The following is a 23914-nucleotide window of genomic DNA, read 5'->3' as shown; positions in this document are numbered from 1 at the left end:
ATTTCCTCACCCTGGAATTTCACAATGCCTCTGGAGCCTCCTCATCTGAGACATTTACTCTGCCCCTGGCTTTATCACGCTAGGAGCACACTTTACCCAAGGGCTCTTTCCTCTGATTGGCTGGTTCCTCCCAGAACCTCCATTTGAAGGAAAGTGACCAGGCCAGCCACGTCTTTGTTCCTCTCTATTCTGCTCCTGACTCTCTCGGACCTCTTTTTCTACCATTCCCTATAAGCGGGTAGGTACCTACTTCCACCCTCCATTCCCTTCCAACATGCACACCTTTTCAGGTCCCTTTTATAAGTTGTCCTCCTCCATTCAAATGTAAACTCATTGAGGGCAAAGACCGTCATTTTTTCTGCTCCTATTTGTGTTGGAAGCCCTTAGCACAGTGCCTTCTCAAGTACTTAAGCACTTAAATAAAGGCTTGTTGACTGCCTGACTATAATGTATTTACAAATTACTGTGATATACATATATAGAATGTGTATGCATGTATACATACATGCACAAATACACATGTACATGCATGCACAAATACGTGCATATATTGTATGTATACATATGTGTATGTACTTACCTCAGGAGGATTTTTTTTTAAAGGCTTGCTCCCCCTCCCATTCCTACTGGCATGGAAGTCTGTAGGAGACTGTACTCATTTGTGTACAGGACCCAAGAATGCTTCAACTGCATGATTTTCCCTGCTATTGACTTGATCCAATTAAATACTCTTATTGTTCTTTATTGGTGTATTGGTAGAGAAGGAACTGGGGTTTGAGCATAGTTTTCTTCCTAATACTAAACCTAAATATTCTGTGTGTATATATGTGTGTGTGTGTGTGTACATATATACATATACACATATATACATATGACTATACATATATACACAAAAATATATGTATACATATACCTATATACACACATATGTGTGTGTGCATATTCACACATATATATCCCACTCAATCCTGGCATCACACAATATTTAGGCTTAGTATTAGGGAGAAAACTATACTCGAACCCCAGTTTCTGCTCTACCAATACACCAATAAAGAACAATAACAGTGTTTAATTGAATAGTCAATGGTAGGGAAAATCATGCAGTTGAAGCATTCTCAGGCCCTGTACACAAATGAACACAGTCTCCTATAGACTCCCATGCCACTGGGAATGGGGGGAGGAGCAATCCCTTTTAAGAACGTCCCTCTGAATTGGAAATTAGGGGCATGCCCATCAATTGGGGAATGGCTGAACAAGTTGTGGTATACGAATGTAATGGAATACTACTGTGCTGTAAGAAACGATGAGTAGGAAGATTTCAGAGAAACCCGGAAGAACTTACATGAACCTGATGCTGAGTGAGATGAGCAGAACCAGGAGAAAATTGGGTGTTGATCAACTGTGATAGTCTTGACTCTTCTCAGCAACACAATCATCCAAGTCAACTCCAAAGGACCCATGATGGAAAATGCTCTCCAGATCCAGAAAAAAAGATCTATGGAATCTAGATGCAGATTGAACCATACTATTTCTATTTTTTTTTGTTGTTTTTCTTTTTTTGAGGTTTTTCCTTTTTGCTCTGATTTTTCTTTCACAGTATGACAAATGCAGAAATATGTTTAATGTGATGGTACATATATAACCTATATCAGATTGCCTGCTGTCTTGGGGAGGGGGCAGGAAGGGGAGGGAGGAAGAAAAATATGAAACTAGAAATCTTATAAAAACAAGATGAAAACTATCTCTACATGTAACTGGAAAATAATAAAATACTTTTATGAAAAAAAAAATTCCTCCCTGAGGTGAGGATGGGTTTTGGCTTCAAAGCCAGCTGCTTTGAGGATAGGAGTTGTCCTAGGGCTATCTACCAGCACCATCAAGGCATAGTTTGTTGCATCCTGCAGCTGCTTAGTGTGGTCCCAGAGCTCTCTTGAAGATGCAATGATGTTCTCCCTCTGAGGCTGTCATTCATACTCCACCCTACCTGACACCACCCATTCTGATAACTTACAGAGCCACCTTTCTCAAATGAAGGTTCTTCCACTCTGACTCTTACCTGAGTTAGGGATACTAAATTCAATTTGCCAATTTCTCACCTTAGGGTGGCCAGCACTTCCTACAGAACCTTTCTTAAACTGGGGATAAAAACTTATGCCCTATCTTTCATTTGAGGCAGCTAGGTGATACAATTAATAGAGTAATAGACCTTGAATCAGTTCAAATATAACCAGAGACATTTACTAGCTGTGTGACCCTGGTCAAGTCATGTAACTCTTTCTTCTGCAATTCTCTCTCTCTCTTTTTAAAAAATATTTCCACATTAGCCATATTGTAATAGAAGAATCAGAAGAAAGTGAAAAAAACACAAAAAAGAAGAAACAACAACCACAAAACTCAATTTTCTTAACTATAAAATGAGGATAATAATGGCACCTACCTTCCAGGTTGTTGGGAGGACCAAAGAGATAATAATTGTAAAGCACTTTGCAAAATGTAAAGCACTATATGGCTGTTGGTGTTGTTACCTTTTCCGACTTCTGTTAGGGTCTCCCAGAAGTTAGCATTCAGCCATTCAAGTTGTTTTGAAGTTTCCACCACCCTCAAGGAAGCACTAGAAACAGGGGGGGGGGGAAGGGAAAAGAAATGGTGGCCTCTGACAGCAATGCCCTCATCCCTTTTATATTTCAGTCTCAAAAGATGAGAGCAGAAATATGAGTTCTCTCAACCCCCACATGTCACTCATAAACAAAGCCATGCTGCTATTATTTTTCCAGCCATAATTTCATGCTTTACTGTCAATACTGGGAATCTGCCCTCATAACCACACTCGAGGCCCAACGTTGGCGACAGCACCATGTGTTTTCTTTTGCTTTCAGGATCAGTGCTAGATGAGACAATTTACAATTTGATTGAGCAAGTGACATCTTATAGTTATACAAATAATTAAATTTTAATAAGGTTTTTTTTCAAAGAAATTCTACAAAATTCAGAACTTTCTAACTAGAAAAGCATTGTGAAGTAGAATATTAATTCAATACTAAATATTGATGTTCATTACTTTAGAAAACACTTTTTAGGGGGCAGCTAGGTGGTGCAGTGGATAAAGCACTGGCCCTGGATTCAGGAGGACCTGGGTTTGAATCCAATCTCAGACACTTAACACTTACTAGCTGTGTGACCCTGGGCAAGTCACTTAACCCTCATTGCCCTGCAAAAACAAACAAACAAAAAACCCACTTTTAAAAAATACATTTTATCAATGACTTTTGGTTTTACATAGCCTATATTTCCCAGGTTATCCCCCTTCCTTCTTCCCTTCCTCTCCCAGAAATCAATCCCTTAACAAAAATAATAAAAAAAAAGGGGAAAAATAGTCCAACAAAACAAACTCTTATATCAAAAAATTCTGACAGCATATGTCCCACAATCATAGTCCCCAAGAATCAAGAGATGACTTCTAATATATGGAAAAGACTTTTAAAGATAGAGAAATGCCAGGCTTTTAGTAAAAATTCACAATTATTTTAGGGCTTACAAATATATTCTATATAATATAGGTAGTAGAATCATTATTATCTTTGTTTTATAATTGTGGAAACTGAAGCTCAGAGAGATTGCACATGTATGCACAACTAATAAGTCATCTAATTCTATTTCCAATGCTCCTACCATGACACCATGCCACTAAATTGTCCTTTTTCCTCTCCATCATCATTACTGAAAAATGTAAATATATTTGATTTTGGAAGTTTTATTTCTGGGCATCATGCCCTTATTCTATGAATTTACAATCTAACAGTGACTTGAAAGGCAAGCAGTCAACAAGTATTTATTATGTGATTACTATCATGCTGGGAATACAAAGAAAGACAAAAGAGAATCCCTACTCAAAGAGTAATCATGATGTAAGGCATAGAAACTCTGCAGGGGAAAAACATTACCTCAGTTCATAAGCAAACAGTAAGGATCATGAAGTGGGCATCATAGTTACTTTGTTAATACTAACCTGTATTCATATTGTTAATATTAGTAGAGGCAAAGCAGCTAGGTGGTGTGGTGGATAAAGCACCGGCCCTGGATTCAAGAAGACCTGAGTTCAAATCCGGCCTCAGACACTTGACTCTTACTAGCTGTGTGACCCATGGCAAGTCACTTAACCCTGATTGCTGCCCCACCCCACCCCCACACACACACACACGCAAAAAAAAAAAAAAAGGAAAAAATATTAGTAGAGGCAGTGTGATATAAAGGATAGAATCAGGAACACCTTGGAGTCTCAAGTCCTGACACATACTGATTAGGCAACCCTGCCCAAATCACTTAACTTTTCAATGACCCAGCAAGTCTAAGACTTCAGTTTCAGAGAAGGTGCTGACCAGTATTGGCAGAGGGAGTGCCTCACAAAGGAGCCGCACATACCAATGGAATCATAAGTCCGCTAAATAAATATGATTATGATCAATTCCATATCAATAACAAGTCAATGTTATGGTTCAGGTTCTCGGGCAGAACCAACACTGTAGAAGAATACACAGATACAACTGAAAAACTTCAACCCTTCTTCTCTCCAGCTCAATGTCTTTCATGTGGTATACTAGCTACGCAGGTGTCTTGTGGCTCTGTTCCTTCATACATGCTTCCTTCAACGAAATGTTTAGAATCCTTCAAACAAAACAAACTCCTCTTCTTACCAGAGTTGTACTTTAGGTGTGACCTGGGAAGGGATTAGCTGCAATTCCTCTTTCTTTTTGTTCTTCCTCTAGAGATTTAGCAGGCAGTTCGCTTCCTTGTTTTGGTGATGACCAAGCAAGAGATTCTTTTTTTTTTTTTTGAACTGAATCAGACTATTCCAACTGTAAAAGCTTCTATTTCATCTGACAAAATAATTCTAAAAAGCTGCTTGGCCAATTTTTCCCCCAAAATGACAATGGGATTTTTTATTTCACACATTTGGTTTTTCTGATTCATTAGGCTGTGGATGCTAAACTGTCCCAGCCACACAGGTGTTTGTGGAGACGGAGAGAGAAGTTACAAAGTCAGAAAAATTGGGTGGTAGATGCTGAAATGTGGTGCCATAGTTTCCTGCAAAAAAAAAAAATGTAATTATCTAAAGTCCTTATACATGTGTTGTGTTTCCTCTCTTGTGTTACTTCTGTATGTACATGCACATACTTATGTTGTGCAGTTTTAAATTGAGTTGGACAAAGGGATCTTCCAGACTCTACTGAAAATGAATCAATCTTGAATAGGTTAGATAAGGCTAAGCACAGAGTTTGGTAGAATATCAAATTCCAATCCTCCACTACACCATATTGCTCTGTGTGTGTGTGTGTGTGTGTGTGTGTGTGTGTGTGTGTGTGTGTGTATACCAAGGCCAGATCTCTTTCCACTACAACATACTGCCTTTTATATGTGTGTTTATGAATATATGTATACTCCATATAATATTATATATTATGTGTATAGACATAGATTACATATATACATTTTGTTGTTGTTGTTAAGTTGTTTTTCAGTCATGTTCAACTCTTCATGACCCCATTTGGGATTTTCTTGGCAAACATACTGGAGCAGTTTGCCATTTCCTTCTCTCATTCATTTTACAGATGACGAAACTGAGGCAAATAGGGTTAAGTGACTTGCCCAGAGTCATACAGCTAGTAAGTATCTGAGACTAGATTTTAACTAAGGTCCTCCTGACTTCAGGCCTGGCACTCTATCCACTGTACCACCTAGTTGCCAATCCCCCCCCTCTCTCTGTGTGCATGTGCATGTATATACACATGTGTCTACATATGTGTATATATACATGCATATACATATAATATGCATGTGAAAAGCAATATGTTGTAATAGAAAGAGAGCTGGACTTGGTGTCCAGAGGCTTGAGTTTGAATCCCTTTCTCCCCTGACATCCTCTGTGACCATAGACAAGTCACTTAACTCTGAACCTCATACAGAGGGGTTAGGTAAAGTCCCTTCATAAGACCTATGCAGATAAAGACAGCTAGAATAACTAATAAGTATACCATTCCTCCCCAGGTATTCTGCCCATCTCTGCTTTTATCCTTAACCGATCTACTCAAGATTAGTACATGTGCAATAAACTCTGGTTCTCTTTGTCCACCTCCACAGAAAACTACACAGTCCCTAAGAGGTGTGGACCACCTAGGGTCAGGTTATTAGAGTAGATTAGTGATGTCAGACTCAATAGAAATGGATCCTTGAAGCCACATGTTGGTTTTGAAAAACACAAATTAACATTTTATCTACTATATTTTTATTTATTAAAGAAAAACATGTCCCAAGTACATTTTTTTTTTTTGCAGGGCAATGGGGCTTAAGTGACTTGCCCAAGGTCACACAGCTAGTAAGTGTCAAGTGTCTGAGGCTGGAATTGAACTCAGGAACTCCTGAATCCAGGGCCAGTGCTTTATCCACTGCGCCACCTAGCTTCCCCTCCCAAGTACATTTTAATCTGGTAGGGGTAGCACTTAGGAATTTTGAGGTTCTGGGAGCAGTCATTTGCAGCTGCATTTTCCCAGCAAAAGACAGAGACCCCAACGGGCAGCATTAAAGCCTATGTACACATGTTTTTGACATCTCTTCTGCATGAGTGTCTATGCCCATGTTTGTAGAGTACTCAGTAAGCCCTGTAATAAGGGCTATATTCACATTGCTGTTCCTTGAAACACCAAACCTGACCAACCCACACCCTCAGCTTCCACATCTGTGAAATGGAGGTAATAGCCACAGTACCCTCTTCACAAGGCTACTGTGAAGGTCAAATGAGATGTGTTTGGAAGAAGTCCTTTGGAAGCTTCATTATATATATATTCATATACACATATCCCCAGTGGCACAGGGCATACTTTCTTCTACTACCCATCCTCCTTTTCAGTAAAAATGGAGTTTTCAAATAATCAACTTACAGGAAATAAAATATGTAAAGCTCTTTGTAAATCTTGGGGTTTTTTTGTTTGGTTTTTTTTTTTTTTTTTGGTTTTGGGGCTTTTTTTGCGGGGCAATGGGGGTTAAGTGACTTGCCCAGGGTCACACAGCTAGTAAGTGTCCAAGTGTCTGAGGCCAAATTTGAACTCAGGTCCTCCTGAATCCAGGGCCGGTGCTCTATCCACTGTGCCAACTAGCTGCCCCTCTTTGTAAATCTTAAAGAGCTGTATTGTTCTTGTTGTTGACACTTCTGCACACTTCGAGTCATAGGTCACCTTTTTAAATAGGACCATACCACTGGCAAATGAGTTATATTTCATAAATAATTTTTATGTTGAGACACAAAAGCATTTCTAAAGCCATGCCTCATTTTACTAGCCTTCTCGATTCTCTTTATGAGATCCTTGTGGGCTGGTGAGGCCTTCAAGATTTCTAATCCCCATTTTAAAAGGGGGTGGGGAACTTCAGAATCAGGAGACAGGAGGGCTTGGACACTGCTATGTGATTCAGTAACATCTTGGGAAGAAAGATTCACTCCCAGCCTAACCAAACCTCCCCTTCAGCCCCTCCCTATTTCTCTCTCCTCCTGCCCTTTCCCTCTGTTAGATCTTATCTGTGTCTATAGCTTCCAGATAAAGGTGAGTTCTGCTACAAGAAGTGATCTATGGAAATTTATAAGTCTATCACTCCCCTCCCCCTACCTTCCTTGTCATTGCAACATTTATCCCTGTATTTTTTTAAATTTGCATTTGTGCCAGGTCAGTGCCTATTGCCCTGTTATACAAACCCACACCCATGAAAGATCTCTCTAGGTTCAGGAACACAGTGATAATATGACTATTTGGTTTCGGTGTATGAGTGCATGAAGCCCCAGGCCACGCTGGTTGAATTTCCAGAAAGAGCAAGATTCTAAGGAAGGGCCCCTCTCCAACCCATGGCACTGTTTTCTTTATCAGTGACAAATGAAGCAGGAAACTGTGTTGAAGGGTAAGGAGAACAAGAGAGGAGGAAAATCTAGTGTGGATCCACTCCTCCATTCCATAATAATCTCTAGATCTTAGTCATATTTTTTTTTCATAAATGGTAATTTTAAAAATATGTGGTAATGGCGGTTTTCAGACAACAGTTACAGCTGCCTCAGGGCTCAACTTCATCATAGGCATAACTGGAAGCTTTGTGTCCTCACAAACTGGAGGGGAAAGAAACTAAGGATTGAAAGAGCTCTGGGCAAAGGGGCAGGTGACCTGGATCTACTGACTAACACCAGCCATTTAGTCCTTGAACTTCAGTGTGTTTACTGGATCTCTTTATTCCTTATTTCCTTCAGTTGTTGAGTAAATATGAAGGCAAGGTAGTGTCATGGAAAGAATACAAGGTCTGGGGGGCAGCTAGGTGGTGCAGTGGATAAAGCACTGGCCCTGGATTCTGGAGGACCTGAGTTCAAATCCAGCCTCAGACACTTGACATTAGCTGTGTGACTCTGGGCAAGTCACTTAACCCTCATTGCCCAGCAAAAGAAACAAACAAACAAAAAGAATAGAAGGTCTGGAGCCATAGATAGGATCCTAAGATTTAGCGTTGAAGTGACCCCAAGAGGTGATTGAATCTAAACCCCTCATTTTACAGATGAGGAAACTGAGGCATAAAGGTATTCAGTGACTTGCCCAACATCACATTTAGTTAGTGTCTGACGCAGGATTTGAATCAAAGTCTTGACTCCAAGTCTAATATCCCCTAATACTACCTCTTCTCTGCTTTTTAAAATTTCTTTTTTTTCTTGTATAGGATTTTAGAATGTTATAGCTAGAAGAGACAGACATCAGACACCATCTACTTCCAGTCCTTTCACTTTATAGAAGAGGAAATTGAGGCCTAGAAAGATTAAATTACTTGTGCAAAAATGTATTTTACCAGCATTACATCAGAATTTTTTTAAAGGCAATTGGGGTTAAGTGCCTTGCTCACTGCTAGTAAGTCTCTGAGGTCAAATTTGAATTCAGGACTTCCCTATTCCAGGGTCAAAACACTATCCACTGTACCACCTAGCTGCCTCTGGATTTAATCTCAGAAATGAATGATAAAGAAACTGTGCACAGTTCAGAAATGGGTAGCAAGAAAAGCCTTTTGGGTACTAGCTTCTCAGAAGTGCATCATGTGTCATCTTGAATCTAACCTTAAGTAATCTTTCTTTTTTTCTGTTCAGTTTCTCTCTGGCTGCCACTAATTCCTCCTTGGCTACTTAGTGCCCTGTTTATGGTAGGTTGTTGTTTGTCTTTGATTTTCAAAGAGGGCCATAACATCGATCTGATACCATGACTTGGATTTAAGTGAGAGGGCTTTGCAGGGTCACCAACCTCACTCTTTTCTCCAGAGCCATCTGGGTCCAGTGGCAAGATTTACATCAGGAAAACTGGAGATGGCCCCAGATATTTAAGGCAATTCAGATCAACTGACTTGCCCAGAGTCATACAGTGTTTGAGGTGAGATCTGAACTCAGGTCCTCCTAACTTCAGGGCCAGTGCTCTATCCACTGAACCACCTAGCTGCCCCATATGGTAGGTATTCAATAAAGATGTGTTGAATAGAGTTCATAGCTAGCTGAAAATCCCTGAAAAGCCTACTTAACACTGTAAACATAACCTTGCCTGGCTTCTTTCCCTCTTGGCCTAATGAGGGAAAAGCAACCCAAGAGCTTGTGGGTCAGCGTTTTTCTGACCCATTCTGAAGGGACTTGCTTGTTGTCCTGGGTGCATGTGCTAATCTTACTACAATCCTCTTTTCTGTAAGAATCTCAGATCTGGTGGGGGTGAGGTAGAGTTTGGGAGGGACAGAAGAAAAGGAATTGTTTCTCTTGTGGGGCATTCTGGATGCATTGTTGCACGGGTTTAATTGTACTGGGGTAAACTGCATTCCACTCACCTGGCATTGGAAGAAATCAAAAGAGACAAAACCTAAATACACAGAAAGACTTGTGAGGAGAAGGAGAAAATTAGATCATGCTTGGGGAGAAGAAAGGGAGGGAGTCTGGACTTCTAGGTGGCCAAAAAAAAAAAAAAGAACTAAAAATTAGGAGACTAGAATTATATTCCCTCCTCCTCCTCCTTCATCATCATCATTATTATCATCCTTATTAATAATGATAACATGAAGAAGCATTTACATAATGCCTTAAAGTTTGCAGTGTTACATATATATGAATACATACATATATTATATGTATATGTATGGACATATATATACCTATGCCTATGCCTATACATTATCTCACACCAGACCAGTTAGGTAGATACTATTAGTATCCCCATTCTATGGATCAGGAAACTGAAGTTGCAAAACATTGACAGCTGGTTAAATATCTGAAACCAGATCTGAGCTTAGCCTCAGAGACATAATCAAGTGACTTTTCTATATTTAAAAACAAGTCATTGATTTTCCCATAGCTCAATGTCCACACATAGAAAATGAGGGTAAACAACTGATCGATAGGTTTTTAGAAAGTACCTACTATGTGACAGGTACTGTGCTAACCACTTGGGATACAAATACAGAAGCGATACATAATATACTTACCCATCGTCTAAGGTAGTGCAGTGGATAGAGGTCTGGAATGACTCATGTTCCTCAGTTCAAATCTGGCCTTGGATACTTACTAGCTGTGTGATCCTGGGTAAGTCACTTAACCCTGTTTGCCTCAGTTTCCTCATCTGTAAAATGAGCTGGAGAAGGAAATGGCAAACGACTCCAGTATCTTTGCCAGGAAAAAAATGGGGTCATGAAGAGTTGGACATAACTGGAAAACAACTGACTGAACAACATGGCCAAATAATAGGTTGGGATACTATGATTTTCATGGCCTCTATGGGTGTGACGAGGTCACCCTTTACTGCTAGGTGGAGCCCAGACATTTAGTTTGGGCTTAAAAAGCTTTTCAGAAGAGGAGACTGAGGAATGTCCTTTTTTGGAATGTTCCATGGCTACAGGAAAAAAAAAAAAAGATTATTTAACCAAGTCGCAAACCTCCTGGTCCAGGGGCATTGGTGGGGCCTCTGGAAAGTAATAAAGAGAGTATTTCTCATAATTGCCAAAATTCATCCATCTTTTGAGATCAGCAAAGAACTTCTGTCATGGCCCCAGAGGGAGGCTGGGCCCAGCTGGCCTAAGAAGAACAGGAGTTAAGAGTTCCCCAGGGACCAAATGCTCTTCATTGTGGGTCACCAGAATACCCCTGTGGCTGCAGGCCTCTCTGGGTAGAAGGAGGCATTGGGGCGAATGGGGACGAAGATATAGGGTTTCCTTCCCTAAAATAGGCTGTGTTGTCCCTAGCCACCAGGAGGCCTCCTTTACACACAAGATTTTCAGGACTGACAGTCCCTTCTGGACTCCCACCCGCTTTGCATGGGGGTCCTAAGGATTCATGACAGTATTTTTGTAAAATGTTTGAAGAGTTCCAGGTGCTACCTACGTCAGGATGACATTATGTTAAAGCCCCCCCCCCCCCAGTCACCCACTCCAGTAGCACTGTCCAAGGGCCCAGGATTTCTGTACCAGCCACCCCCACCCCATCCCAAATTGGCCCCAAACTTCAAAAAGTAATCTTCCAAAGAGAGCAGATCCGACAGATAGACAAACAGCTGCCATAGCGACCTAAAATACCTGTTCATTTTTAAAGGATCGTTATTCATTTTAAGAGGAAACAAAAAGAAACAAAATCAAAAGGAAATGGGAGAAAAGAGGAAGGGATTTTTTTCATTTCCCTGAGACTGACTAGCAGGGACCCACCTGAGCTAGGGAGTATCAGGTTGGCACAACTCTGAAAGGCTTACCTTGCCCTCACCCCCTTGGGAATTCTCAGCTCTGTTTTTGTTATTGTCTCCCAACAGAGGTGTGGTATGAAGGGGTCACGAAAAAGGTGAACAAGATGTTCAATGCTCCACTTCCCCCAGTGTGAAGCAACTCCCAGCAGTCAAACCAGGTGAGCTGAAATAACTGGCTCACCTTCTCCATGGGGTTCACAAATTCTGATCAAACGCGTCCCTGATGGTCCTCATTGCCTTACACCACCATTTTTTGCTGGCAGATGTTTCTGCTTGCCACTTATTTCTTTGTAGCAGGCAGTAGCAGAATCTTTAAAAATAAAATTATCTTCACACAAATGCAAACTGTCTAGTTAACAAGACATGTAATGTTACTTTGTGCTGGGTTTTGGCTTAAAATGGCAGTTAGTGTTCTTGGGATACAGTTTTTCTCACTTTTTTTTTTTTATAGTAAAGAGTTTAGAGATTTAGATGAGGTCCATATAAGGGCAATAACATGAATGAGCATTTTTAAAATTTTATTTTTATGCTGAACTTAACACATAATAAATCAAATGGGTATTTCCTTATACATAGTCCAACAGGGGAAAAAAAAGAATTGTACATGAACTTGCAGATCTCTATTATATACAAATTGCTATTCTTTTATTATTATGTTTTTTTAATTCAATTGTATTTTATTTTCAGGTCCAAATTCTCTCTCACCCACCTCTCCCTGCCCTCTACCATCGAGAAAACAAGAAAAACAAAACCTATTACAAACAAAGGTAAAACATTTAAATATGAAAACAAACAGCTATATGAAGAAGTCATGGGTTCATCAAAACAAAGTCTGGAGTTGGTCACATCCAAAAAAACACCCCCCAAAATATAAACCTTACTGTGAACTCTGAGTCCATCACCTCTTTTTCTGGAAGTGGGTAAGTTTGCTCCCATTCTTTTAAAGTCTGTATGTGTGTGCTGCTTACATAAAAGTGGGTGTCTACATGGGCTGCCAAAATGCAGCTCACAGGGACACATGGAACTCTGGAACGTCGCCCATATACCTCACCAAGGGAGACTTTGATACCTCCCCTTCAGGCAAGTGTCAAAGTTCAACCTTTAGCTTTCAAATCTGCCCTGCTTATCTGTACTTCTTTCTAGCCTTCCTTCTATTCTCTTATATATTTCTTTAAAAGTACTTAAATGAACTTTTTTCTTTCTTTGTCCTTTATCCACTCTATCCTTCTATCTCTTGGCCCTCTCAGCCCCACTCCCATGTCATTGAAAAGGGAGTTTGGGGGTGGAACAAAACAAAAAAATGTTTTGACAACAAATATGCAAAAAACAAATTTTTCATTGACTATACCTGAAAATATGTTTTATTCTGAGTCCTTAATCCTTCAATTCTCTGTCAAGAGGTTAGTAGCAAGCTAGTTGAGGATTTAAAGCTTGAAGAGGCATTCTCAATTATCTAGTATGATCACATCAGTTTTCTGGCAAGAAAATAGGCCCAGAAAAGTTAAGAGACTTGTCCAAAGTCACACAGGTAGTCCTCAGATTGGGAACTCAGCAGGTTTTCCTCTCTGCCACGTTGGGTTTGGGTCTATCTGATAACTTTTGGTGGTGGGCAGTCAGCCTGGTCTAGTGGAAAGAAATCTGAGTTGGGAGTCAAGAACCTTGTTATCATTCTAGCTTGGCCATTAATTAGCTATGTGACCTTGGGCAAGTCTCTCCACCTCTCTTGGGCTTCAATTACCACGTCTATGAAATAAGTAGGTTGAACTAGATGAGCCCCAAAGCACCTTTGGGCTCTAAGAAATTTGCTTCTATTAGGACATTCCTCACAAATTATTACCACAGTAAGGGAAACAGGGCATCAGCCTCTCTCCTAGTCTGAGTCCAAACTTTGGAATCAACCCTTTTATTTAAACCCATTTCACAGGATTTCAAACTGGAAAAGGTTTTAGTGGCCATCTGGTTCAGCCCATTGCTTAAGACATGGGGAAACTGAAACCCAGAGGTTAAGGAATTTGCTGATCTAGAGTCACACAGAGAAGAAGAGACAGCTTGGTTACAAGGTCTAGAGAGCTGGATTTGATGTCAAGAATAGTCATCTCACCTATTTACTAGCTAAGTGACCCAAGGGAAGTGATGTAACCCCTCTGACCTTCTGTGTGCCCTAATCCCTATAATGGGGATAATGATTGCCTTCATGGTATTATGAGGACCAAATTAGCTAATATAAATGTTATTTAATAATGTTAATTGAGGGCAGCTACGTGGCATAGTGGATAAAGCACTGGCCCTGGATTCAGGAGGTCCTGAGTTCAAATCCGGCCTCAGACACTTGACACTTACTAGCTGTGTGACCCTGGGCAAGTCACTTAACACTCTTTGCCCTGCAAAAAAGAAAAAATTTTAAAATTAAAAAAAAATTTAAATAATGTTAATTGAATAAATTGATTTTACTTTAATTTGATAAATTAATGTTATTTAATAATGTCAAACATTATTGAAACACTCTATTAACTCTGAGTTACTATTAGGAACAGTAATAATACTAGCTAACATTTATACTGGGCAGCTAGGTGGCACAGTGGACAGAGTGTCAGAACTGGAGTCAGGAAGACTCATCTTCCTGAGTTCAAATCCAGCCTCAGATACTTATTGGCCATGTGACCCTGAACAAGTCACTTAACCATGTTGGCCTCAGTTTTCTCATCTATAAAATGAGCTGGAGAAGGAAATGGCAAATGGATCTTTGTCAAGAAAGCCCCAAATGGGGTCACAAAAACATTTATATAGTACTTACTATGTGCCAGATATGTGCTGAGTGCTTTATAATTAGAGCATAAACCTGAGAGGTGGGGGCTATTATTACCGCCATTTTATAGAGGAAGAAACTGAGGGGAAAACTAAGAGGTTAAGAGTTTTGCCCAGGAACACAGCTAGTAAATGCCAAAGGTCTGGATTTGAACTCGTTTCCTTACTCTAGGCCCAGAGCTCTATGTACTGTACCATTCAGCTGCCCCAGAGCCAGGATTCAAAACAAAGAGTACTGGACTAACAGGAGACCTAGGTTCAAATCTCAGCTCTATCAGTAAGAACCATTTATTTAGCACCTTATTTAGAAAGTGAAGATATCAGCTAATATACCTTTTCCGGTCCCTCTTTTTTGGGCCAGTATGGAATGGGGACTCAAAACCTCAGGGGAGAAGGGAATGAACTCTGGGATCAGGTTACATATCTTTCCCAGAGGATCAATGTATATTGATAATATTGATAATATTAAATATGCAAACCCATCAAAATTACTTCTATAAACTAAATATAATTCTAAATAATAACCAAAATAATAAAAAGATATGCAAATATTCTTTGGAAGGCAAATAGTAAATGGTAATGAGTTATCTCTCTAGGGCCTAAATGGGCTATGCAGATGTGGGTGGGGGAAGGAGCAGTGGATAACAGGCTGGATTTGGAGATAAACACATCTGGGTTCAAACTGTGCCCCTAACATAGATAAGTCATTTAGTCTTTCTGAGACTCAGTTTCTTCATTTGTAGAAGAGGGAAAATAATGCTGGTAGACAGGGTTGCTGTGAGGATTGTATGAGACAAAAGCATTTGCAAGTTATAAAGTCCATATAAGTGCCAGTTTGGGGGTCAAATATTTTGTTGACATTTCAATCACTCAATAAACATTAAGTGCTTAATATGTTCTGAGTATAGCATTAAGTTCTGGTAATACAAAAAGAGGCAAAAGACAGTCTCTGCCCTCAAGGTGTTTAAAATCTAATGGGGGAGACAACATGCAAACAAATATATACAAAGCAATCTATATACAGGATAAATAAGAAAAAAAAAAACAATAGAGGAGAAGCATTTTATAAATGAGGGAATAGTTGCCCATAAGAGGGGGAGGCACTTGCTAGAATTCACGCAGTAACAGAACCAGATCTAGAATTTAAGGCTGTTGAGTTCAGCAGTAGGATTATACATAGAGGATGTTCCCAGTCTTAGTAGAGTTATGAGTTTTATTAGCTTAAAACTGCACCAAGACTTTGGGGATACCCTGTATTAAAATGATTAGGAGAGGGCTTGAACCTGTGATCTCATTGGAAAAGGAACTTCTGGATGAGGAAATTCTCTTTACGCAATGCAGATCTCTACCTACTTGGAAAATCTGCACTACCAGAAATGAAGTGACTTCTCCAGGATCACACAGCAATAAGTAATGCTTGAACACAGGTCTCTCTAGTCCTGAAGATGACCCTCTATCCTCCACAAATAATGCAAAAATTGACCAAGCCTATAGAGATATCCTGCCATTAGGAAGAAACAGCAGAACATTAATGATACAAAAATAGAGAAGTGTAGAGAACTGCTTACAAGCTTTTGATTTTATATTTCTTTTTAGCAAAGTAAGATATTAGAGATGGCATAGCTTTGATTTTATACATTTCACTGCCTGGCAGGGGCTGATGACAAAGGACTTTAGTCCTCATCCTTCCTTCCAGAGAACACTCAGGAAATCCTTGGCCATTTGGGTTTGGGGATGGGAAGGTGAAATCTACTTCCCAAGGTAGAGTGTTAGTTCACATCAATTCAAACGTTTGTTAAACATATTTAAGACATTTAGCTGAGGGCTAGGTATACAAAGTAGCATAGTCCTCATCCTCCCAGAGCTCAAAAATCTAGTTAAGAGGAGATACACCCCAAATTATAATACAAGTTAGAAGATGGTCAGCTGCTCAGAAAACATCAGAAATTCACAGAGACAAGGATCACTTTTTTTGTTTTGGGGTGTTTTTTTGTGGGTTTTTTTTTTTTGGTGAGGCAATTGGGGTTAAGTGACTTGCCCAGGGTCACACAGCCAGTAAGTGTCAAGCGTCTGAGGCTGGATTTGAACTCAGGTCCTCCTGACTCCAGGGCCAGTGCTCTATTCACTGTGCCACCTAGCTTCCCCAAGGATCACTTTTTAGTTGAGGAAATCAGCAAAAGCTTTGTGGACATGGTGGCATCTGAATTGAACCTTCAAGGAGAAGAATTTCAGTAAACGGAGACAGGAAGAGGTTATTCTTGACACAAGGTGAATACATATGCACAGAAGTAGGAGATAAAGGCAAAATTGTCAAACAATTCATCTAGTTTGGGTGCAGTCCAGAATACCATGAATTAATAGTAGAAAGATTATTCAGTCGTTTCAGTCACGTTCAACTCTTCATGACCCTATTTGGGGTTTTTGTGACAAAGATACTGGAGTGGTTTGCCATTTCCTTCTCCAGCTCACTTTACAGATAAGGAAACTGAGGCAAACAGGGTTAAATGACTTGCCCAGGGTCATATAACTAGTAAATGTCTGAGGACAGATTTGAACTCAGGAAGATGAATCTTCCCGACTCCAGACCTGGCACTCTATCCATTGTGCCACCATAGGTGATAAATAAGCATATCACATTTTACTTCAGATACTAAAAAAATAAGTTGGAGATAAACTGTGGAGAGCCTTGAATGCTAAGTTAAGGAGGTTGCATTTTATTCTTTAAGTAATGGGGAAGCAACTGGATTTTCTCTTTGAAGGAGAAAGAGCAGCAAGATCAGAGTTTTGCATCAAGAAGATTGTTTTAGCCTTGCGAAGGATGAATTGGAAGTGATGAGGATCAGAATGGAGACATACTAAAATGCCATCAGTGCAACTGAGGCAAGAAGTAATAAGGATTAGAACTAGAACTGGGATTGTGGAAATGGAAAGGAGAAATACTGAAAAGGCAGAATTAATACGACTTGGCAATGAATGGATGTGGGAGATAAAGGAAAGGGAGTTTTTGAGCCTAGGTGACTGGGGAAATGGTGACTCTATTAAAAGAAAGAGTGAAAGAAGAGGGGGAGGCTTTGGAAGGAAGATGTTTTGGACTTGTTAAGACTGAACTGTTGGTGAAGACATTCAGATAAAGATGCCAAGATGTTGGAAATTAAGAATGGATCTAAGGTCATGGCTGGAAATATTAAGCTCGGAGTCACTCATGTAATGGTGGTGTTGAAATCATGGCAATAGATGCGATTGCCAAAAGACAAAGAAGGGAAGATAGTGAGAAATAAAGCCTTGGGGTAAACCAATAGTACTGAAGATGGGGGCGGAGGAGTAAGGAAGAAGAACAAGTAGAGGTGATCAAGAAGGAGTAGTAAAAATAATAGCACTTTAAAGTTTACAAAGCACTTACCTCACAATGGCCCTATGAGACAAGGGGTGCATTATGAGCCCCATTTTACAGATGGTGAACATTAATTAAGCATTAACTACATTCCAGATCCTGTGCTAGGTGCTGGGAATAAAATTATAAAGAATGGAGCAATCTTTATTTGCAAGGAAATTATATTTTAATGGTAGAGACAAGTACATGTATGTATATATATAGTACATGTACTATATATATATACATATATATAGTACATGTACATATATATATACATATATATAGTACATGTATATATATAGTACATATATAGTCAGTTCTACTCTAACATTTGTTTTGAAAATACGAATTTGTTCCAATGTGATTGGTGTATTAGGGAATAGTTTAGGGAACAGTTTGAGTATAACTCAAGTTTATCTTTTGCTTAGGTGTAATTTCATCTTCAAGAAACAATGAGAATGCAGAAAACTGTACCACAGAGACTGGGCAGGTGCTGGCGACCCAATAGACAGGTGAAGAAGGGTTTTGGGAGGAGGATGAAAGCTGATGGCAGAATGCCATTGGGCCTATGGAAAGATGAAGTACCTCATAACTTCTCCTTTCCCCCAGTACTCCTATGGGCAGGCCCTAACAGTGGAGCTCCTTGGTGACAATCTTCTTCCCCCCAGGGACTGGGCCAGAACTCCTACCCAAAGAGCAGGAAGGGAACTGGAGGGGGAAGGATGGTAATAGACTGCTGTTCCCCTCCATGTGACCAAGTTTGGATGTCTACTTCCACAAACAAACTTCAGTTCTTTGTCAAGATAAAGTGTTGTATTTATTGTATTCTGGTGCAGTAAGAGATGTAGGTGGGGAATGACTGTTCCTCACCTACAATCTCTACTTTGCACAGTGGTTTCAGGCCTGCCCGGTGGGAATTAGGGTACAAACCAAGCATGGGAATGCTAGGGATCTCACTAATATTTATTTAAGTATTTATTCATTTCTTTTTTAAGTTATTTTTTCTCAACTATGTGTAAAAAAAATTGTTTAACATTTCTTTTTTAAAATTTTGAGCTCCAAATTTTCTCCCTTTCCTTCCCCTGACCCCTCCTTGTGAAGGAAAGCAATTTGATATAGATAATACATGTGCAGTCAAGCAAAACATTTTCACATTAGCCATGTTGGAAAAGAAAACATAGACCCCCCCCAAAACCCCAAAAATCTAGCCAAGAATAATAAAGTAAAAGAAAAAAAGTATGCTTCAATCTACATTCTGACTTTATCAGTTCTTTTTCTGGAGGTAGGTAGCATTTTTCATCATAAAGTCCTTCAGAATTGCCTTGGATCATTGTATTGCTGAGAATTGCTAACTCATTCATAATATATCATCATACAATTATTTATATATTTCCTAACCACTTAACATACCTATAAGTGTTCTGCTATTTTCACTAGGTTTCTATTATTGGGGTTTGTTTGTTTGTTTGTTTTGTTGTCACTGATAAAGTTTTGGAGTATTGTGCCCTTAACCCCTTTCCCCCCATAAGTCCTGTGATTTTATTGAACAATTTAGCATATCAGGGTGATTTTTAAGCAACATATATATGTGTATGTGTGTGTGTATGTGTGTGTGTATGTGTGTGTATGTGTGTGTATGTATAGATATAGATATAGATATCATATTACAGTAGAACTGACTATGCAACATAAATATTAATTGAATAAGTATGAATATGTAGAAAGAAGTACAAGGCAATTTGAAAGGGAGGACAGTAGTAGGAGGGGAAACAGAAACAGGAAAGATTTCATGCAACAGATGCTGCTTGAGACTCATCTTAAAGGAAGCCAGGAAGGTAAAAAGGCAATAGAGCTAGAAAAAAGGGCATTCCAGGTTGTGTGGTCCCAAGTCATGGGGACTGACATCAAAGGGGGGTGTCTACAAAGAAAGTACCAAATGAGTTTTTGGATGAAGCCAAGGACTGTAGGAGTTGGGGCACTAGTACTTGAGGTTGCAGGGAAGCAGGGGCTCTTCCTAGGTAAAGTCTAGAATGCAGAGCAGGAAAGCACTGACCACACCTCTTCTAGGATAACACAACATTGGAAGCACCAAAAACTTGCAGAACCCTAGAACTAGCTCTGAAAAGAATAGCACAAAAAAAGCCTGAAGTTTGTCATGGTGCCTGCCCACCCCAAGGTGAGCAGAAGCCCACTTTAACATAAAGTTAAAAGTCAAGAAATAGGATGGAAAATTAGTAAACAACAACAGAAAAGAACTTGAATATAAAAAGATACTATAATGTCAGGGAAGATCAAGATATAAACTTAGAAGAAGATAACAATGTGAAAACATCTGTAAGTAAAACTTCAAAGAAAAATGCTAATTGAATCCAAGGCCAGCAAGAATTTCTAAAAGAGTTAAAGAAAAGAGTGGTAGAGGAAAAATTAGGAAAATAAATGAGAGTGATGCAAGAAAATCATGAAAAGAAAATTAACAACTCGATAAAAGAAGCACAAAAACTACCAATGAAAATAACACCTTAAAAAACAAAATTGGCCTAATGGTAAATGAGGCACAAAAATTCACTGAAGAAAACAACTTCTTTAAAAGCAGAATAGGCCAAATGGGAAAGGAGTTACACAAATTCACTAAAGAAAAGAATTGCCTAAAAAACTGAGTTGGCCAAATGGAAAAAAAAAGTAAAAAAGATCACTAAGGAAAATAATTCCTTAAAATTAGAATTGGGCAAATGGAAGGTAATAACTCCATGAAACGTCAAAAAAAAAAAAACCCAATAAAACAAAATCAAAATAATGGAAAAAATAAACAAAAATGTGAACTATCTCATGATACAAACAATTTACCTGGAAAATACATGGAGAGATAATTTAAGAATTATTAGACTACCTAAAAGCCATTACCAAAAAAAGAACAAAGACATCATATTTCAAGAAATTATAAAGGAAAACTGACCCAATATGTCATATCCAAAGGGTAAAATAGAAATTGAAATAATCCATCAATTACCACATGAACGAGTTCCCAAAATGAAAACAAATATTACAACCAAATTCCAGAGTTCAAGGAGAAAAGGAGTAATTCAAATATCCTGGAATCACATTTAGGATCACACAAAATTTAGCAGCTTTCATGTTAAAGGAGAGGAGGAGTCAGAATATGATATTCCAGAAGGCAAAACACTTGGAACTACAACCAAGAATAACCTACCCAGCCAATATGAGTATAATTTTTCAGGGGAAAAAAAGATATTTTATGAAATAGAAACCTTCCAAACATTTCTGATGAAAGGACCAGAGCTGAATACAAACAGAAGACTCAAAAGAAGCATAAAAAAGTAAAGATAAAATAATAATCATAAAACCTCAATAAAGTTAAACTGTCTACATTCCTATATTGGAAGATAATACATGTAACTCCTAAGAACTTTATCATTATTAGGACATTTAAAAGAAGTCTACATAGATAGAGGGCATAGGTGTGAGTTGATCATGTTGGGAAAGAGGAGTACACTGGGAAATGGAAGGAAAGAAGAGGTAGAATGAGGAAATTTTTCTCAAATAAAAGAGTTACACAAGGAAGAGATTTTATAGTAGAAGAGGAAATGGAGGAGTAGGGAATAGCAGATAAAGCTTGAACCTCACTGGAATTAGGTAAAAGAATTAAGAATATGCACACTCAACTGTGTATAGAAATCTATCTTACTCAATAAAGAAGTAGGAGGACAAGGGGATAAGAAATATAAGAGGAAGTAATGAAAAAAGGGAGGGAGGATTAAGGGAATCAGTGGTAAGAAGCAAAACAGACTTTTGAAGGAGGGACAGGAAAAAAGAGAGAGAAGGATAAAGGAAGAAAATAGAATGGAGGGAAGTAAACAATAATCATAAAACAGAAGCAGATAGAATGGATTAGAAACCAGAATCCAACAGTATTTTGTGTAAAAGAGACATACTTGAAAAAGAAAGACACACATAGAATTAAAATAAAGGGCTGGGGCAGAATCTATTTTCTGCAGTCAAAGTTTAAAAAAAAAAGGCAGGGATAGCAATCAGGATCTCAGACAAAGCAAAAGTAAAATAAACACATTTAAAAGAGCTAATTAGGGAAACTGCATTTTGCTAAAAGGTACAATAGAAAATGAAGTAATATCAAAAAATTTAAAGGAAGTTTCTCTGATTCTGATAAAGGCCTCATTTCTCAAATATATAGGGAAATAAGTTAAAATTTTAAAATAAGAGGCATTCTCCCATTCATAAACAGTCAAAGGATATGAACAGACAATTTTCAAAAGAAGAAATCAAAGTTATTTATAGTCATAAAAATTCTCTAAATAACTATTGATTAGAGAAAGGTAAAGTAAAACAACTCTGAGGTACTACCCCACAGAAATGACAAATACTGGTAGAAATAAGGGATAATAGGTACATTAATGAACTGTTGATGGAGAAATGAACTGGTCCAAAAATTCTGGAAAACAATCTAGAACTATGCCCATAGGGCTATAAAACTGTGTGTACCCTTTGACCCAGCAATACCAATACTAGGTCTGTATCCCAAAAAGATTAAAGAAAAGGGAAAGGGGAGCCAAGATGGCGGAGAGGAAGCAGCAAGCTGCCTGAGCTCTCCTTCTGTTCCCTCAAAACGAACAGTAAATCAAGCCTCTGGACGGATTCTGAAACTACAGAACCTGCAAAGAGACAGAGAGACACAGTCCTCCAACCAGAGATAATCTAGAAGACTTCAGGAAAAGGTCGGTCTGACTCGGGCAAAAGGGAGGCCCAGCGCAGGGCAGCAACCCAGCGCCGAGGGGGTCGGGGCAAGTCAGCAGGAGCTGCGGGCCACAGCTGAACAACTGAGGCTCCCGGAACCTGGTTCAAAAATCTGGTGGCCAAGAAGGACAGTGGAAAAACCTACCTCCACCGGCCGAGAGGGCCACGAACGGCGGGATCAGACGCCGGGGTCTGGCGCCTGGCTGGCCGAGCACAATCAGACAGGAAGTGCAGGGCGGGGGATCTCCACACACCATAAAGGCCTCAGAGTAAAAGCCCGGTCACACAGCACCTATACACCTGCACAAGAAGCCCAAAACAGGGACCCTGGTGCCCCCAGAGCAGACCTCAACTTAAAGAATAAATAAACAGGCTGCAATAATGAGTAAGAAGCAAAAAAGAGCCCTCTCCATTGAGAGCTTCTGTATCAATAGGGAAGAAGCCAACACAAACTCAGATGAGGACAATAGCCTCAAATTGGCTACATCTGAAGCCTCACAAGGGAAGGTGAATTGGTCGCAAGAACAAAAAGCCTTCCTGGAAGAGCTCAAAAAGGATTTTAAAAATCAATTGCAAGAGGTAGAAGAAAAAATGGGGAGAGAAATGAAAGCAAAACAAAAAAACTATGAAAAAAGAATCAGCAGCTTGGAAAAGGAAGCTGAAGAAAACAAAGCCTTAAAAAATTCATTTGGCCAAATGGAAAAAAAGCTGCATAATCTCACTGAAGAAAACAATACCTTAAAAAATTCACTTAGCCAAATGGAAAAAAAGGTGCATAATCTCACTGAAGAAAACAATGCCTTAAAAATTAAAGTGGGACAGTTGGAAGATAAGGAATCCATGAGACACCAAGAATCAGTCAAGCAGAATAAAAAAAATAAAAAAATAGAAGAAAATGTGAAATACCTCATTGGAAAGACAACTGATCTGGAAAACAGATCGAGGAGAGACAATTTGAGAATCATTGGACTGCCTGAAAGCCATGACCAGAAAAAGAATCTAGACACTATATTCCAGGAAATTGTTAAGGAGAACTGCCCTGATATCATAGAATCAGAGGATAAAATCATCATTGAAAGAATCCACCGATCACCTCCTGAAAGAGACCCCAAAAGGAAAACTCCAAGGAATATAAAAGCCGAATTCCAGAATTATCAGGTGAAGGAGAAAATACTCCAAGCAGCCAGAAATAAGCAATTTAAAT

Source organism: Dromiciops gliroides, chromosome 3, assembly GCF_019393635.1.
Source record: "Dromiciops gliroides isolate mDroGli1 chromosome 3, mDroGli1.pri, whole genome shotgun sequence".
NCBI lineage: Eukaryota > Metazoa > Chordata > Mammalia > Microbiotheria > Microbiotheriidae > Dromiciops > Dromiciops gliroides.
Note: the sequence above shows the minus strand (reverse complement) of the source record.